This window comes from Uranotaenia lowii, chromosome 2 (genome assembly GCF_029784155.1).
Source record: "Uranotaenia lowii strain MFRU-FL chromosome 2, ASM2978415v1, whole genome shotgun sequence".
In the NCBI taxonomy this organism is placed as follows: domain Eukaryota; kingdom Metazoa; phylum Arthropoda; class Insecta; order Diptera; family Culicidae; genus Uranotaenia; species Uranotaenia lowii.
The window spans coordinates 224,621,048-224,639,710 of NC_073692.1; positions in this window are offsets into that span (position 1 = coordinate 224,621,048).

Below are 18,663 nucleotides of genomic sequence, written 5' to 3' on the forward strand. Positions count from 1 at the left end.
TTTACAAAAATTACAAAAATTACAAAAATTACAAAAATTACAAAAATTACAAAAATTACAAAATTACAAAAATTACAAAAATTACAAAAATTACAAAAATTACAAAAATTACAAAAATTACAAAAATTACAAAATTTACAAAAATTAAAAAAATTACAAAAATGACAAAAATTATAAAAATTACAAAAATTACAAAAATTACAAAAATTATAAAAATTACAAAAATTACAAAAATTACAAAAATTACAAAAATTACAAAAATTACAAAAATTACAAAAATTACAAAAATAACAAAAATTACAAAAATTACAAAAATAACAAAATTACAAAAATTACAAAAATTACAAAAATTACAAAAATTACAAAAATTACAAAAAATACAAAAATTAAAAAATTACAAAAATTACAAAAATTACAAAAATTTCAAAAATTACAAAAATTACAAAAATTACAAAAATTACAAAAATTACAAAAATTACAAAAATTACAAAAATTACAAAAATTACAAAAATTACAAAAATTACAAAAATTACAAAAATTACAAAAATTACAAAAATTACAAAAATTACAAAAATTACAAAAATTACAAAAATTACAAAAATTACAAAAATTACAAAAATTACAAAAATTACAAAAATTACAAAAATTACAAAAATTACAAAAATTACAAAAATTACAAAAATTACAAAAATTACAAAAATTACAAAAATTACAAAAATTACAAAAATTACAAAAATTACAAAAATTACAAAAATTACAAAAATTACAAAAATTACAAAAATTACAAAATTACAAAAATTACAAAAATTTCAAAAATTACAAAAATTACAAAATTACAGAAATTACAAAAATAACAAAAATTACAAAAATAACAAAAATAACAAAAATAACAAAAAATACAAAAATTACAAAAATTACAAAAATTACAAAAATTACAAAAATTACAAAATTTACAAAAATTACAAAAATTACAAAAATAACAAAAATTACAAAAATTACAAAAATTACAAAATTTTTAGAAACTACAAAAATTACAAAAATTACAAAAATTACAAAAATTACAAAAATTACAAAAATTACAAAAATTACAAAAATTACAAAAATTACAAAAATTACAAAAATTACATAAATTACAAAAATTACAAAAATTACAAAAATTTCAAAAATTACAAAAATTACAAAAATTACAAAAATTACAAAAATTACAAAAATTACAAAAATTACAAAAATTACAAAAATTACAAAAATTACAAAAATTACAAAAATTACAAAAATTAAAAAAATTACAAAAATTACAAAAATTATAAAAATTACAAAAATTACAAAAATTACAAAAATTATAAAAATTACAAAAATTACAAAAATTACAAAAATTACAAAAATTACAAAAATTACAAAAATTACAAAAATTACAAAAATTACAAAAATTACAAAAATTACAAAAATTACAAAAATTACAAAAATTACAAAAATTACAAAAATTACAAAAATTACAAAAATTTCAAAAATTACAAAAATTACAAAAATTACAGAAATTACAAAAATAACAAAAATTACAAAAATAACAAAAATAACAAAAATAACAAAAAATACAAAAATTACAAAAATTACAAAAATTACAAAAATTAAAAAATTACAAAAATTACAAAAATTATAAAAATTACAAAAATTACAAAAATTACAAAAATTATAAAAATTACAAAAATTACAAAAATTACAAAATTTTTAGAAACTACAAAAATTACAAAAATTACAAAAATTACAAAAATTACAAAAATTACAAAAATTACAAAAATTACAAAAATTACAAAAATTACAAAAATTACAAAAATTACAAAAATTACAAAAATTACAAAAATTACAAAAATTACAAAAATTACAAAAATTACAAAAATTACAAAAATTACAAAAATTAAAAAAATTACAAAAATTACAAAAATTATAAAAATTACAAAAATTACAAAAATTACAAAAATTATAAAAATTACAAAAATTACAAAAATTACAAAAATAACAAAAATTACAAAAATTACAAAAATTACAAAAATTACAAAAATTACAAAAATTACAAAAATTACAAAAATTACAAAAATTACAAAAATTACAAAAATTACAGAAATTACAAAAATTACAAAAATTATATAATTTACAAAAATAACAAAAATTACAAATATTTGAAAAATTACACAAATTACGAAAATTGAAAAAATTCAAGAATAAGAAAAAATGTAAAAATTAGAAAATTTACAAAAATGGCAAAGAATAACAAAAATGAAAAAGTGGCAACCAATAAAAAATTGGCAAATTAAAAATAAAATGAAAAATGACATAAATTTTTTTTTGCTTTTTTTTACCATTCGCCTGGTTTACTTTCTAAATTTTGTATGATTTGGTGTTTTATATATTTCTATAGTTTTCGTTTTTTTATCAGTATATAACTTGATGTAATTTGTCAAATATTACAAGTTTTCTTCATTTTTTAGTATTTTCAAAAATCATTAAGAGAACCCTAGTAAAAAAAACAGTTTTAAAATGCTTCACTTACAATCAAATGGTCTTCATGTCGTTTGAAGCGTGATTTATTTTTAAAGGCTACTTTGAAACATTTCACATAAAGCTATCGGTTTTCTAAAATAAAAAAGGACTGAGTCCTAGTAACTTGATAATTTTCTTTAGAGAAATCACCGATCTTCTTAGGTCCTTCCTTGTTTGATTTAATTAGGGCAAATTATCGTGGATTTGAGTTTTTTGTGGCACTTCTGACTCAAGTCCGATTAAGCTGTAATTTTGCAAAGATAAATTTTTGAGTCAAGGAACAAAATTTATATATGGTTCGTTTAGCAAATTCGCTGCTGTATTTTTTTTTTCGTAAATAGAATAACACACAATTATCATTGCTGTAGGTGAGGGTGGCAGCCAAATGAGTCATGCTAAATTTCGCAAATCGACCAATGTCAATTGGCCCAAAAAACAGACCTGTGAAAAATTTCAGCTCAATCGGACTTGATTTAGGGGTGCCTCAAAGCCTCAAAGGTTTATGACCTTCAAAAATCATCAAATGGGGGACCAAAGGAAATCGGAAATATTCCAATTTTAATTTTGAAGCCAAATGACAAAACGTCGAAATATGATGTAATCTTGATTTTTTTTTTTTAGAAATCGAATTCATGAAACTTAATGGAAGTCTGATTAAATTTCAGAAAGTCTAATTTTCGCTTTGCGCTTTGAGGCACCCCTGAATCCAGTACGATTGAGCTGAAATTAAGCGTAGTTTAGTTTTTTGGGCCAATCTACAGAATGTAAACGATCGGTTTCCAAAATTCAATCGTATAATTTTTCCCACACTTTCGTTGCCACCCTACTGTAAGTATATAGAATTAAGTTTCTACGTTTCAAATCATGTAGTTACACCAAGCAAAAAATAGAGTTAATTTTTTTCACAATTTTTCTTGTTCTTGAACTTGAATTTTAAATTTCTAATTTCATCTGTTTTATTTAAAACGCATGTTGAACATTTCTTTTGAAACCCTGAAAGCACTTGTAGGTACAGTTTTCAAAGTACTTTTGCAATATATTTTTGGTTTGTTTATAGAAGAGTATACACATTTACTTAGTTCTTACAAGAACAATCTTTGTGGTAAACATGACGAGGAAACTACTATTAACAAATAAGTTCAGAAGAAAATAGGAAGAGTTTCGTTGAATCCTTGATCGTTCAAGATTAAATTGTTTTTAATCTTGAACGATCATGCTTTTTTTTATCAAATTTAAGTGTTAGTGGCAGAAAAGATGAAAGATATAAGTGTTTATAAACATGAAATATATTTTTAAGTTTTTTTTTAATATTTATAATTTGCTTTTATTATTAATATTTATTTGAATACTCAAGGGAAATCATCGAATGATTTGCTTTTGTGAATGTTTGAAGAAAACTTCAAGGGATTGTTTGTTTAATGCCTATTTGTTTTTCAAATATATTTCAAATATAAAATAAAAATTACACTTCTCAATCGAACATGTTTATCGGGGAGAACACGAGAGCAAATTTACATATAAAAAAAAAAATCAACACCACAACAAAAGCAAGGATAAATTACTTCCAATTTCATCACATCAAAGAAAGAATGACTCTGCCACTTCTGTCAGGGAGCAAAAAAAAAAAAAGAATAGCATAAATGATAAGCTCCCCTTATTCGTGGGAACGATACTCTCAATTTAACCTCAAAAACACACACATCAATCATGATATCAGCTTATCACACCCCGAAACACCGAAAATCCCCCTCCGATATTTTGAGCGGGCGAGCCGCCAACAACCATGCGAATTTTATCACGCGTGAAGTGTTCTCCATGCCAAACCTCTCAAACCAACTTATCCAATTCACCGCGGATGTGCATATGTGAGTGTGGGTAGGCGGATGAATGAATGGTCGGGTTGATGAGGGTGGGTGTGTTTGTCTGTGAGAACATCAAAATACGCACTTTTCTGCATGCCGCCGTCGGCAGGAGTTGAAATTTTTGACTCGTCGAATATTCATACGTGTTTCCGGCACACTAAAGGAGCCGAATTGAAAGCCCAAAGGATCGACATAATCATGGCACGTTCCCAAGCATCCGATTGCGTGTTATTTTTTCCCCGTTGCTGCTGCTGAAAGGTTTTAATCCTGTTTGAAAAGCTTTTGTAAGAGTGATCTACCCTCTTCTTACTCCTTAACTCAGGGAAGGTTTTCCGGAGCCGGCCTCTTTCATGTTTCTTGATAAGGAATTTCTCCGGGTGAAATTCACAAACATCTGTTAGTCATGCATTTTAGTTAATCGCTTTCACAAGAAAAAGTTGAGAAAATATGAGCACCCCCAATGCTGCAGGGCAGAATTAGAAATTTCTTAAAATTTCAAGTGGAGAAAATTCTTTTTATGTTGACCATAAAAATCAAACCATAAAATAACCATAATTTAAAACGATTACACTGTCGTCACAGAGATTAACTCCGACACGTTTGTCGGTTTCGCTCTCAAGAATAGACCAACGACTGACAATTTTCTTTGTTTGTTTTGCCTAGAGTAGCTTAAATAACAAACGTTGCAAAAGAAATTTATTTTATTTTATTTATTTATAATCAGTGTTGCCGAACACAACTATTCTGTTATTTTTTTTTTTTTTTTTTTAATTAGACTTATTTTCTGCATATCCTTCATCTCATCTCTACATTCTTTTTCACCTCTATTCTCGATAGAAACATTCCTTTACACCTTCTCTTTAATTTTATTTTTCAAATATTCTTATCAATTCTACATTCCATTCTAGCACAGGCTTTTCAAATGAAGAAAATTTGTTTATTTTCTGCATATCCTTCATCTCATCTCTACATTCGGCGAATAAGGCCAAATCAAAACAAACAATCATCAACAGCAGCATTAAAACTCTGCGCTTCCTAAGCCAATCCGTCTTTTTCCACCGGGAAGCCAAATCAAAACAGACAATCATCAGCAGCAGCCTTAATAATCTGCGCCTCCTTAGCCAATTTGTCTTTTAACAGCGGAAGACCAAATCAAAACAAACAATCAACAGCAGCCAAACTCCGTTTGTTCCGGGGGCCGAATCGAAAACATTTTTTTCGTAGCAGCAGCCTTCAAAAACTGCGCTCCCTGTACCAACCCGTCTTTCTACCCGAGGCCGAAGCAGAAAAAAAAATTACTTAGCAGCAGCAAGGTTGCCAGAATGTCTACAGCACGTACCTGAGACAACGATCGATACTATTCCAAGGAAAGTTCTAAATCATTAAAAAAAAATAGTTCAAAATCATTGATAAACTAATATAACACTGCACCACAATTCCATCAGGTTCGTACCTTAATTGCTTAGAGCAAGTTCACTGGTGCTGGGAGAAAGTGGTAGAAATTTTGACACTTTTAGCAAATTTTGAAAACTTTACCACTTTACCTTTACCATCTGTGGCCTTCAAGATTTTTACAACACGTGTTGTATTCTCGCAACCTGTGATGCAAAAATAGCAACATTTCAATCACATACGGCTGGAATAGAAACAGTGCTGTAATACAACGCCCAAAGATCTTGAAGCCATTTTTGCACTGTAAAATTTTCAAAGGGTGCTACAAGTGTCAAAATTTCTACCGCTTTTCCCCAACACGATTGAACTTGCTCTTATAAGTGATTAAAACTACACTACGCTACGATTCAAAAATTACTCCACGTATTCTAATGACATGTAGGAAAATATATACAAATTTCATTCTCTATCAAGCATTTTCAGCTTGCTTAAATTTTTCTGCGTGCAAATTTAAAAAAAAGAATTTTACAATAGAATTGAAATTTGAAATATATATATATATATATATATATATATATATATATATATATATATATATATATATATATATATATATATATATATATATATATATATATATATATATATATATATATATATATATATATATATATATATATATATATATATATATATATATATATATATATATATATATATATATATATATATATATATATATATATATATATATATATTTATACATACATATACATATATATATATACATATATCTATATATATAACAATGAATTTCTGTCTGTCTGTCTGTCTGTCTGTCTGTCTGTCTGTTCCCTATAGACTCGGAAACTACTGAACCGATTTGCGTGAAACTTGGCAGGTGGGGGTATTGGAGGCCGGGGAAGGTTCCTATTATGGTTTGAGACCCCTCTTTCTCTCATGAAGGGAGGGAGGGGCCTCGTAATCAAAAGTAAATTTTTAGCATAACTCGAAAACCCATCAAGCAAATGGTATCAAATTTGGCATGGGGTGGTATTTGGGAACGAGGAATATTTCTATGAATGTATGGTACCCCTCCCTCCTTTCAGTTTGGTGATAGGAAGGGGAGAGGGGGCTACCTTACAATTTTTCATATAACTCGAAAACTAATCAAGATATTGGAACCAAATTTGGCACGGGAAGGTATTTGGATACGAAAAATATTTCTATGATTATTTGAGACCCCTCCCCCTTCCATCTCCCTCTTTCCAGTAGAGAGATACAAAGGAGGGAGGGGGCCTCTTTCATATTTTTTTACATAACTCAAAAAATAATAAAGCAAATCGAACCAAATTTGGCATGGGAAGGAATTTGGATACGAAAAATATTTCTATGATTTTTGAGACCCATCCCTCTTTCCAGTAGGAAGATATAAAAGGGGGAGGAGGTCTCTTTTTAATTTTTCACATAACTCGAAAACTAATTAAGCAAATGGAACCAAATCAGGCATGGGCGGGTATTTGGGAACGTGACATGTTCTAATGATTGTTTGAGACCCCTTCCTTCTTCCAGCGGGGGGAAAGGAAAGAGGGAGGGGAGTTTCATACAATTTCACTGCATAAGTCAAGAACTAAAACAGCAAATGGAACCAAATTTGGCATGGAACGATACTTGGGTACGAGAAATGCTTCTATGAATATTTGATATCCCTCACTCCTTGAAAGAGGCGGATGAAAAGGGGGAAGAGAGGTCTCCCTTACAATTTTCAGTATGACTGGAGAGTTAATCGAGCAAATTGAACCATATTTGGCATATGATGGTATTTGGATACGTGAAATGTTTCTATCATAAATTGAAGTCCCATCTTTTTTCAGTGGAAAGATATAAAGGGGGAAAGGGTGGCTTCCATATAATTTTTTTGCATAGCTCGAGAATGATACCAAATTTGGCATCAAAAAGTATTTGAGTACAAATATACTTTTTCTATGTGAAACAATTCCTTACTTGAAGTAGGATGATGGAATTGGGAATATAGGAAGCGAAGAGGAAGCTTACATTTAACTTTTTTTTTATAAAATCCTAGAAATAGACAAAATTTCATATGGAAAATTATATGTTTCTACGATTGTTATAGACCATTACGCTTTACAATGTAGAGAGGGGAAGAAAGAAGGAGGCTCCATATACATTTTATTGTAAAACTTAAAAACTTATCAACCAATGGAATTATATTTGATATAAGAGAATTTTTGGGAACGAAAAAAATGGGTATGATTATTAAAGATCAGGACCTCATTTCAGCAGGAGGTGAAGGGAAGGACAGGGGAGGGGGCTCTCTTATCACTTTTTTAGCATGAATCCAGAACATATAAAAAAACAACCATATTATATAAGCTAGATTGTTTGCGTACGATCAATTTGAGACCCTTCAGACAGATTAAAATTATCAGATCATTAACACAAATTTATAGAGCAAGATTCAGAATATTAGTTTAAGTTATCTGTTTGTTGCAATTCGAAACTCCAGCTCCAGCTGCGGATATGTTATAATTTGATTTAATATAATGCCAATAAAACAATAAAAATTTGAATAATTTTTGAAAATATAATTTGATTTTGAAAGGTGTAGCAAAGCACACCGGGTCAGCTAGTATATATATAAAAATGAATGTTTGTCTGTCTGTCTGTTCCCTATAGACTCGGAAACTACTGAACCGATCATCGTCAAAATTGGCATCTGAGGGTTTTTGGGGCCGGCGGTGGTTTCTATAATAGTTACAACCCCATCCGACTTAAGGGAGGGGTGGCTCCCATACAAAATTTGTAGTTTTTCGAATCAAATTAAAGTTATGACATCCATTTTCTCGCGATTTTTTTCCATTGGGCGTTTTGTTTTTCGTCTCCATGGTCGAGGCGTCGCGACCCAACGTCGCGAGAGGATAGTAACCATGGCATAGCATACTGATCAGTGGGAATATTTTGGCGCGTATTTCTCAACCAAGCATATTTTCAATGCAAGGCGTGGCGATATGAAGCCTTGATGTGATTTTTTTTTCTATTTGATTCCTAGCTCATTTGTACAGCACATGGTTATGAATGACACCTAGATGTGACCCAGATTGACATTTTGCCGATCGTATAAGACATATACATTATTTTTGCCAAAATCTGAGATTGAAAGTCATGGCATCCATTTTTAGAGATTTTCTTTTCTTCGAGGGTTTGTTTTTCGTCTCTCTGGTCGAGCAAAAGTCGTCGCAAGTGGATAGTAATCAAAACATACTGTTCATTGATCGCTTAAAAAAATCAACAATTAGGCACCTGTTTCTCAACCAAGTACCTATATTTCTTATGCACGTGGGGGCGATATGCAACCTAGATGTATTTTTTCTTGCTTAATTGTACACAGCGCGTGGAAATAAATGACGCCTAGATGTGACACGGATTGGTATTTTATCAATCAAATCAAAACCAATTGAAAGATTTTCTAAAAATAATCCCATATTTGCGGACAATTGAAAAAAAAAATACAAAAAATATAGCATTTACATACTATTTTTAACCCATTTCGCCTACAAGGTTATTTTTGAATCATATTGATAACAGAAATATGAATAAGATGTTTTCTACAGAGGTAGATCGGAAATATTTTGTTTATCTTGTAAAAATGTACTTAACTGAAGTTTTATCAAGCGCCATTTAAAGTTTAAGAAGATAAAAAATCCGATCCAACACATGAATTGATTAAGAGCCTTTTCTTTAAATTACATAAGATAGGACTGGCGTGTGCATAAGTGAAAGGTATCAGTGAAAAAAAACTGATTTTTATTGACCAAAAGTGAGGGAATTCATTTTCCGAAAGAATTTTCATTCAAGGAATACTAGAGCAAACGTTCAACTTTTCTCTGCTAAAAAAAAAAAACTATGTTTTCTTCTAGAAATGGTTTCTTCGGCCCAAATATACAACTGAAAAGAATCTAGAAATGAAAATGGAAGCTTTTTATTTTAAATAATTCTGAAAAAAAAACACCGTACTTTTTACTTACATACCAATTCAAGTACGTACTTCTGTGTTACATGGCTGCATAAAAGAGACTTTTGATACGCTTCTTTTTTGAAAAGTGAGACTTTAGAACTGAAATACAACTGGAAGCAAAAGTTTTATGAGAAATTTTTGAAAAACCCTTAAAGTGTTAAAAACAATATTCCCTCCTGTCAACTTACACGGTTGGGCAAGGGCAAACGTTGAAATTTTAAGAAATTCATCTCAAAAAAGATTCAATATGTTGGAAAAACCAGAAGGGGTATTCCGAATATTGAAACTGTAGCGGATATTTAAAATTCTCAAATGTCTTTGTAAATGAAGGTCATTTGCTTCGAACAGCATTCGTTAAAAGTGAAGTAACAAACATCAATTTATACGGCAGGAATACTGCGGATATATCAATGAAACTTGATAAAACAAGCAATCAGAAATACGTATTAAATTTATTTTAAAACCATTACTCTGACGCATCTGATAATAAGCTTTGCATCTACACTTGCACTACGGGACGAATGTTAACTTAGAAATTTGTTTTGCCAACATTTTTGAATATTTGACTTTCAAAGTGAAAATAAAGAACGCTGAGAATTTATTTAGTGATGCAACTGATATTTTTTTTAAAAATATTTCTATTTTTTGCTTTAATAAATTTATTAAAAAAAAGAATTTTGTTTTAAATCGATAATTTTCATACCATGATAAGTGCTGTTTGGGAAAACTTCAAGCTATAATGTCTCATGTCCACGAGTTTTGCATATGGCGAAACATTTTTTTAACATAATTTTTGCGCAAAAAGGATAGATGGATAGATATTCAAACTGCTCCGAAAGGCGAGGATGACGAAAAAAGCTGTTTGAAAATGGTTATTAAAAATCTTTTTCATCGTTTTTTTTCAAATTTCTATAACTTATTTTTTCAACTCCAAAAAATACACCATCTCAATTCTAAAGCTAATTAGGAACTGGAAGTGTATATATGTATGACTATATTAGGAATATACTCAAAAAACTGTCCCGATTCACGCTATTGGTCGGTTTTCAAAATTCGATCTCCATAAAGTTCAATATGCAATAAATTCCAATATGCGAATCTTTTTCTTTCAATTAGAAATTTATGTAAACTCGAGTCGGGTAGATCAGCCTACCTTCTTCAAGCAGTGGGGACAAAATAGGAAAAGATGGGGGAGCTTCCATATAAGTTAAAGATAAACAGCTTTTCAAAGAAGAGGCCATATTTTAAAAGAAGGTTTTTTTTACGTACGGATATTTGCCATAACTCAAAAATAGACGTGACAAATATTTTTATAGAAATTCGTAACTTCCCACTTTGGGAAAAAAAGTTGGAAAATCCATAAATTTTGACATTATTTAAGTCATTATGAAGCTTTAAAAACATAGTACAAATTTCAGATCTTGAAAAACAAGTTAAGAGATCAACTTTTAGTAAATAACATATACCATCTTTGAATTGCAATTCGGAACTCCAGCTGCAGTCTCATTTCAAAGTTGTTGATTCTGAACTGTGATGAGGTTTGATTTAAAAACATGCTTACAAAAATAGAAATTTGAATAAATTTTTGCAAATTACTTTTATTTTTGGAAGGTGTAGCAAAGCACACCGGGTCAGCTAATAGCAAATAAAACTCATAAATTTGAAGATTTTAAAAGCACAATTGTATGTTCATAATCTTATTGAGAAAAAAATATTCTGAAAATGATCTTCTGTTGGACGATTTAAACAAAGCAGTTTATTAGAGAATATACTCTTTGGATCATCTGTATTTTTTTCAATTTTCCCCATTGCACAGTGGTCCTGAAATGAAATTTAGCAGGAAATAATTATTTGCGCTCTTGCCTTAGGTTTAAGACATTTGGTGTCCAAGACAAAGTTGTACAACATCACAAGGCGCTACTTTTGAATGAAACATTTTTAGGGTGGTTCATAAAACTCCTTAGATTCGAAAATTATTTTTTTTACTGTAAGGAGATAGTGCTGTATTATGTTCAGCAATTATGTAGAACAACATAATTGATGAAACTTTGTAGAAGACTTTGAATGTCTATCTATTGACGTTTAAGTTTTATGATGATTTTTCGCGTACAAGTTAGGGTGGTCCTACAAAAACAAGTTTTAATGTTATAACTTTGTTGGGTATCATCTTATCAAAATCATGTGTTCGGCAAGTATTTAGCAAATCATTATGCGCATCTTTTGTAGCAAACAGATTTCTAATATCTGCTTTTGATTCGCAGTTATCATGAATTTTGTGTTCAAAAATGGCCGTATTGTATGAGCCATAACTTCAAATGGAGCAAACCAAAAAAATCAAACTTTAATTCGTTTGAAAGAACATTATATCAAAAACTGGAGAGGTGTTTTTTGTTTAAAACTGTTTATTTACATTTGAACTTGGCCAAAATTGCCATTTTTCATATAACAAAATATATCACTTTTGCTCTGCGACATGGAATTCTTCTTTGCTTTCGCACCCTTAGTCAATAATTCTAATTTTTTTTACCACTACAAAAGCAGAGTTTCTTATTCATAACCTTTTGTAAAAATTTTGAAAGACTAACATAGCCAGAGGGGCACAAATGAAAAAAAAAATGAGGATTCTTGATTATTAACGTATAGAACCATAAACTGAAAACAATGAATTACTAACTACCCAACAGGAAAGTCTTGAATTGTATTTTTCTTAGAAGGAGTGATTATTCACTTATGTCCTTTTGACTATGAAAGCCAGTTTTGGTTTCTCCGGTGATCATTTTGATCAAAACCAAGTAAACCACACAGTTTTCAGTTCAAGAGTTTGGATTATTCGTGATGAACGTTCAAAGGAAAGTTATAGTCGTTCACTGGCTGAAGGGGTATAGTGAAAAAGATGTGGTTGAAGTTCTATTAAAAATGGATCCGAAGCTTTCGAAATTAACATTGAAAAAGAAATTAATTAATTAAATTAATTTGGTGGATCATACAGTGGAAAGGTTGTTGAAATATTTACAATATGATTCTACATTTCCGGAAAAAACGCTTCAACTGATTTTCAAATAAGGAGCCTATGGTAGCTCAAACCACAGCAGGTATAAATTTATTTTGAACCAACCTTTATCTTTTGGTCATTAAATTATTTTAATATAGATTTAATCAATCATTCATTGACGAAGATGATGAAGGAGACATACGTGAATACATCGATTCACACATTTTCGCGGTTTCTCTTGTTCCGTTACGTCTCGCAGATAAATCTAATGGGATACAAAACGTTATCTGGAGTAACGATTGCCCATCCTCAGTGAGTTTGTGCAGACCTATTGGCTCATTTTTGCTAAGGAAAGTGCAGATCTAACAAGATTCGTTGGAAATGTTCATGAAGATCGCAGATCGTCTGTGTATGGACAAACCCCTAACGCGTTTTTTTATTAGTTTCATTATTGCTAGAATATATCTAAGTGTTTTTTTTGTTTTCTATGAATTTTTTATTGATTTCTCAAATAAACTTTTTTTCCGTTTTTCCGTTTATGTTAACTATAATGATGATATAAATGTTACGATGTGTACGGTTATTCCTCAAAGTAGTCAAAAATAATATAGAAAGGTTATATGAAAAATGGCAATTTTGGTCAAGTTCAAATGTAGATAAAAAGATTTAAACAAAAAACACCTCTCCAGTTTTTTGATATAATGTATATTTTTACATGTTCTTTCAAACGAATTAAAGTTTGATTTTTTTGGTTTGCTCCATTTGAAGTTATGGCTCATACAATACGGCCATTTTTGAACACAAAATTCATGATAACTGCGAATCCAAAGCAGATATTAGAAATCTGTTTGCAACAAAAGATGCGCATAATGATTTGCTAAATACTTGCCGAACACATGATTTTGATAAGATGATACCTAACAAAGTTATAACAAAAAAACTTGTTTTTGTAGGACCACCCTAATTGTACGCGAAAAATCATCATAAAACCTAAACGTCAATAGATAGGCATTCAAAGTCTTCTACAAAGTTTCATCAATTATGTTGTTCGACATAATTGCTGAACATAATACAGCACTATCTCCTTACAGTAAAAAAAATAATTTTCGAATCTAAGGAGTTTTATGAACCACCCTAAAAATGTTTCATTCAAAAGTAGCGCCTTGTGATGTTGTACAACTTTGTCTTGGACACCAAATGTCTTAAACCTAAGGCAAGAGCGCAAATAATTGTTTCCCGCTAAATTTCATTTCTGGACCACTGTGCATTGCATGAAGTTTTCAAAAGTTCAAAACACTCTTCTTCAATAAGAATTGAATTCCGACACATTGAAACTAAAAATTTAACTCACTGAGATACATAACTCTTCATAAAAAATATTGAAAATTAAATGGTTTATGAAAAAAGTTGAAATTTAGTTATTGGTATCATTACATGATCGGGAAACAAAGCTTCGGGAATTATGAGCTAGTTGGCGCCAGGAGTTCTGGGCGATCAATAATTTTCTCCTACACAGGGGGAGTTATATCAGCTTATCAGTGGTTCTACTATATCTCCGAACATTAAACACAAGTTTAAAAATAAGTTTGAACAGAAATTTATACTGTACATCGCGTTTTTCTAGAGAGGTCCCAAGTAACTAAAAGTCGCATAGCTACTTTATCTTGTACGTTTAAATTTCACATAATGCTGAATAAAAGGTACTAGAGAGAAATGAAAATCGTTTTCCAAATTGCTTGATTTGGACTTCTGAACGAACATAAAAAGTCTTAACAAGTTGCAAACAATACATTTGTCCGTTTTAAGTTCCTTGAAAAGTCCATTAACTGATTTGACCTATCGTGCTTTGTTACGAACTTCTCGCAAACTTTTTGGTTCCATGCGAAACTTCTATGGAATTTCAATGCGAATTGAGTTGTATGAAAAATTTCCAAATGGTTTGTTCACATTCTTTTAGAAACTTTTTCGAAGGCATTCTCAATTTGTGAACAAAACATGGATTATTTACAAAAATTAAAAAAAAAACAAGAAAGATAATATGTTGCAACAGAAATGTCTAGGTGCATACGTAAATAATATTGAGGGAATACTTCATTTATTCATAAATAATTTTCTACACCAGCTTCCCTTAGTCCTTATTATACGAACACAAATCCTATACATTGTTTTGAAACCTCGAAGATTTGATGAAAACGAAAACTTTGATGAACCACAACTTGATACATCTGAAAATGAGGACGACGAAACCCAAAATAAATTTAGATGAAGACCTTATCAAAAATTTGGAATTTTGCTTTCGAAACAGCAACAAATCTAATTATCGAAACTATTTTACAAAAAGTTGATGAAAATTTTACCTTGCTTAGCTTGGACGTTACTTAAAAATCGAGAAAGAAAAAATCAAAAATCGTTGCCATTCCTTATGGTCAGTTTGTCTATGTATGTTAAAAGATTAATTTATTTATTCATTTTCATATTTAAAGCTTTTCACATTTTACATATCAGCCTATGCCATTGAGTTTCGATTTCCAATATTTCGTTCTCTTTGACAGGAGCAGATCTTCTAGCAACATCAGCAACAGCGATATTGACTTTATCAACGAACGGAAGATCATAACCACTAATCAAGGGCAGCTTTTCCCAGCAGATGCAATAAAATCGTCGCATTGATGGAAAGGGACACTCTTGAAACCGATCGAACTTATGATGTAATCAATGTTTTGTAGTCAACACGAGAACTTCCAGCAGTAACTGCCAAAAATTTTTAAACTGCATACTATCTACATACTGGATGATAAATTTTGTGGATTTTTAATATTGGTTTCAACGAAAAGAACAGCAGCTTATTGACTATCCACATACTTGTTAAGGTTTTTTTTTCTATTTCAAACCACAACCTGAAAGAAATGTTTTACATTGGATATCAAACATCAGAAAAATAAAATTAAAATTTATGTGGCACATTATGATTACCAATGCAGAATGGACGAATGTACAAAATCTGTTGAAAGGATTCCCAAGCAACCAAAAGTTCCATAGAATGGTCTCTGAAAAGCTTACTCAGCCCTGGTTGTAGGTTTTATAGTATTCTACTCAGCTGAAATTTTAAGTTCTTATTAATACTTTTAAGTTCCATAAATAAAGCTGAGTAGAAGGCTATTCAGCTTCAAATGAAACTTTGGAAAAAAAAAATCTTGCAAAAGTAATGCGTTCTAAAGTCGTTTTTTACTTTGAATTCTGATTTGCTCTAATCTATATTACTTTTTATATTTGTATCCATTTTCAACAATTTTAAACTTACTTGAAAAACTTGAAAGGAATACATATACCTAAATATGTGGGCCGTGAACAAGCCGATGAAATTTCTGTTACAATACAATCCCATTTAAAAAAAACTGGAGGGTGATAATACCTTATCAGTAATAATCGTCTTTTCATACCATCTGTTTATGATATTTTCGACGGATTGTTTACATGTTTATCCCGCCTTCTTTTAAAGGATAACCCGTATTTTACTTTAAAACATTTTTTTGAATACAACAACCCAGGCAACAGCTATGGTGTAATGGCAATGTATTCAGTTCGTATCTAGGATCAGGTTCAAATCTCCATACAAGCAAATTTTTCAAGTAAGTATAACATTTATTAAAAGCCGAAGCCATATAAAGAAATACAAGTTGAGCGCTCCAGATTTTAAAATGGGAGAAACTTGATTAATTATTCTATCTACAATTATTTTTTTTATTCGATGCACTATGCAATGGCTGAGTAGCCTTTTACAAGGCCTAGAGCAGGGCTGAGTAAGCTTTAAAAAGCCTGTTTTATGCAAATTTTGATTACTTGGAGTATTTCTAAGCCATGGTTCAAGCCGTATAGTTTGGCTATCAATCAGGATGTGTACCAGAATGAATGTTTGAAGAAATTTTTATGCCGATTCCACAAACATCATGCAGATAAACAATTCGTGTTTCGGAAGGATAACGGGTCATCGCAATATGACAAAAAAAGACAATCCTTCCTGAATACCCATTCGATCCCATTTGTACCCAAGAACCATAACCCGACAAATCTATCTTAGTGTCGCCGAAACGAAGATTTTTTCAGAACTTTGAGCTTATGTACACAAATAATTTGAGAGCCAAGATCTGCAAACAATTGATGGGTAGAATCAAGAGATGTATTCACAAAGTTAACATGAAGGCCGTACAACTTTTGTTTTTCGACATCAAACGGGAGCTTCGGTGAACAGCCAATTATGGACAGTTTTTAACTGTTTATTTTTTCCAAGTATAGGTTGATACTTCGAAAACGGTTAATTTAAGAATGGGTTTTTAAATGGTCGTATGATAGACTCTCAGAGTTAATTTAAAAAAGTGTTTAGCATCATCATCAGAGTTGGATACATCGGTTTTCTTTAGGATGATCTTGAGCAAAAACTTGATTAAAAATTTGCTTTAGAATGAATTGGAAGCTGTGTAGTTAACAAACTCAAAATAAATATTTTAGAAAGATCAGAAAACAAAAGCAAATTAAAATTTCAAATAATACTGAATTAGAAGCTCAGAACACAGAAGTAAAATACAATAGAAATCATCTGTTTTGAAAAGAAAATAATTCAAAATTCAAAAATAAGTTTCAAATCATGTCAGAAATTTACCATGATTAAGTGAGAGTTGATTTATACCAATCTCTATCATGCCGAGTTTCAACGCAAAAAGTAGATATCGAAAAAAAAATGTCTTGAGGCTCGTCGCGTCGTCAACTGAATCAAATTTTATAATTTTCAATTTTCATCTTCAAACCTTTGATTATAGGGTGTCCCATTATGACTAAGCACGATTTGAAATGAACCATAATAACACAATTTAATTGGGAGAATAATTTTTAAATACATCCTAGCTCTTTCTAATGAAGAAAATTTTTTTGATATTTAGGTACTTCTTATGTACACAATCGATCTTGGAATTTTGTCTCCAATCGAAAAATATATATCTCATGATGGGCTAGAAATTTTGGCGCTCAACAAACAAACCATAACCATTGCTCTCGAGTCCCAACGCTTGTGCGACTTAAGCTCGGGACCACCGAACTGCGGTATTGCATAAATCTCTGCTCAACGAACGAACAATTTTCAATGCGGACATGTGTAAGTGTGCTTTGCACGGGAAAGAATTGGGCTGACAGGAAGCGCCAAGAATGAAGGAAAAAAAGCTGAAAAAATACTGAAAAGCATAACGGAGGAACTTCAAACTGTGTGTTCCATCCCTAAATTCAACATGACCGGGCGAATCCACTGTGCTCGAAAGAGACAGAGAAATAAGAAGTAAAACAAACCTGCTAGCTTCCTTGCCAAAAAATTGCATACCATCCCTTTGCCGAGCGCTTTTCGTTCGCCAACCTTGGAGCCACCCAACTGGAATCCAATATTTTCTGAGGGCAATGTCGCCTGGCTGGTAAGGAGGAAAAATTGAAAACTGCATCGCCTTGGATCGGGTTCAGGCTGCAATTTTCCCTAAACCCATCCCACCCTTTTTCTCCAATCCTTCCTGGAACGCTTATCTATCATCAAGTGGCTCCAGAGAGGATGGGGAAAAATTGTAAAAACAAACTAAACCGAAGCCATGCATTTTCCATCCAGTCCAATCGTAAAGAATTGCTGGAGCGCATTATTTTAACGGAAAAATAACTGTAGCGGCATAAATAGCGCAAGGTTTCACACGAGATTCGAGACAGGATCCGGTTCGTTTCCGGTTTGGAAGCGCACGAAGATTTTGATCGATGACACGCTTTGAGAACTGTTGTTGATTCGATACATGCTGATAGCAAATAACTCCAGACGAGATACA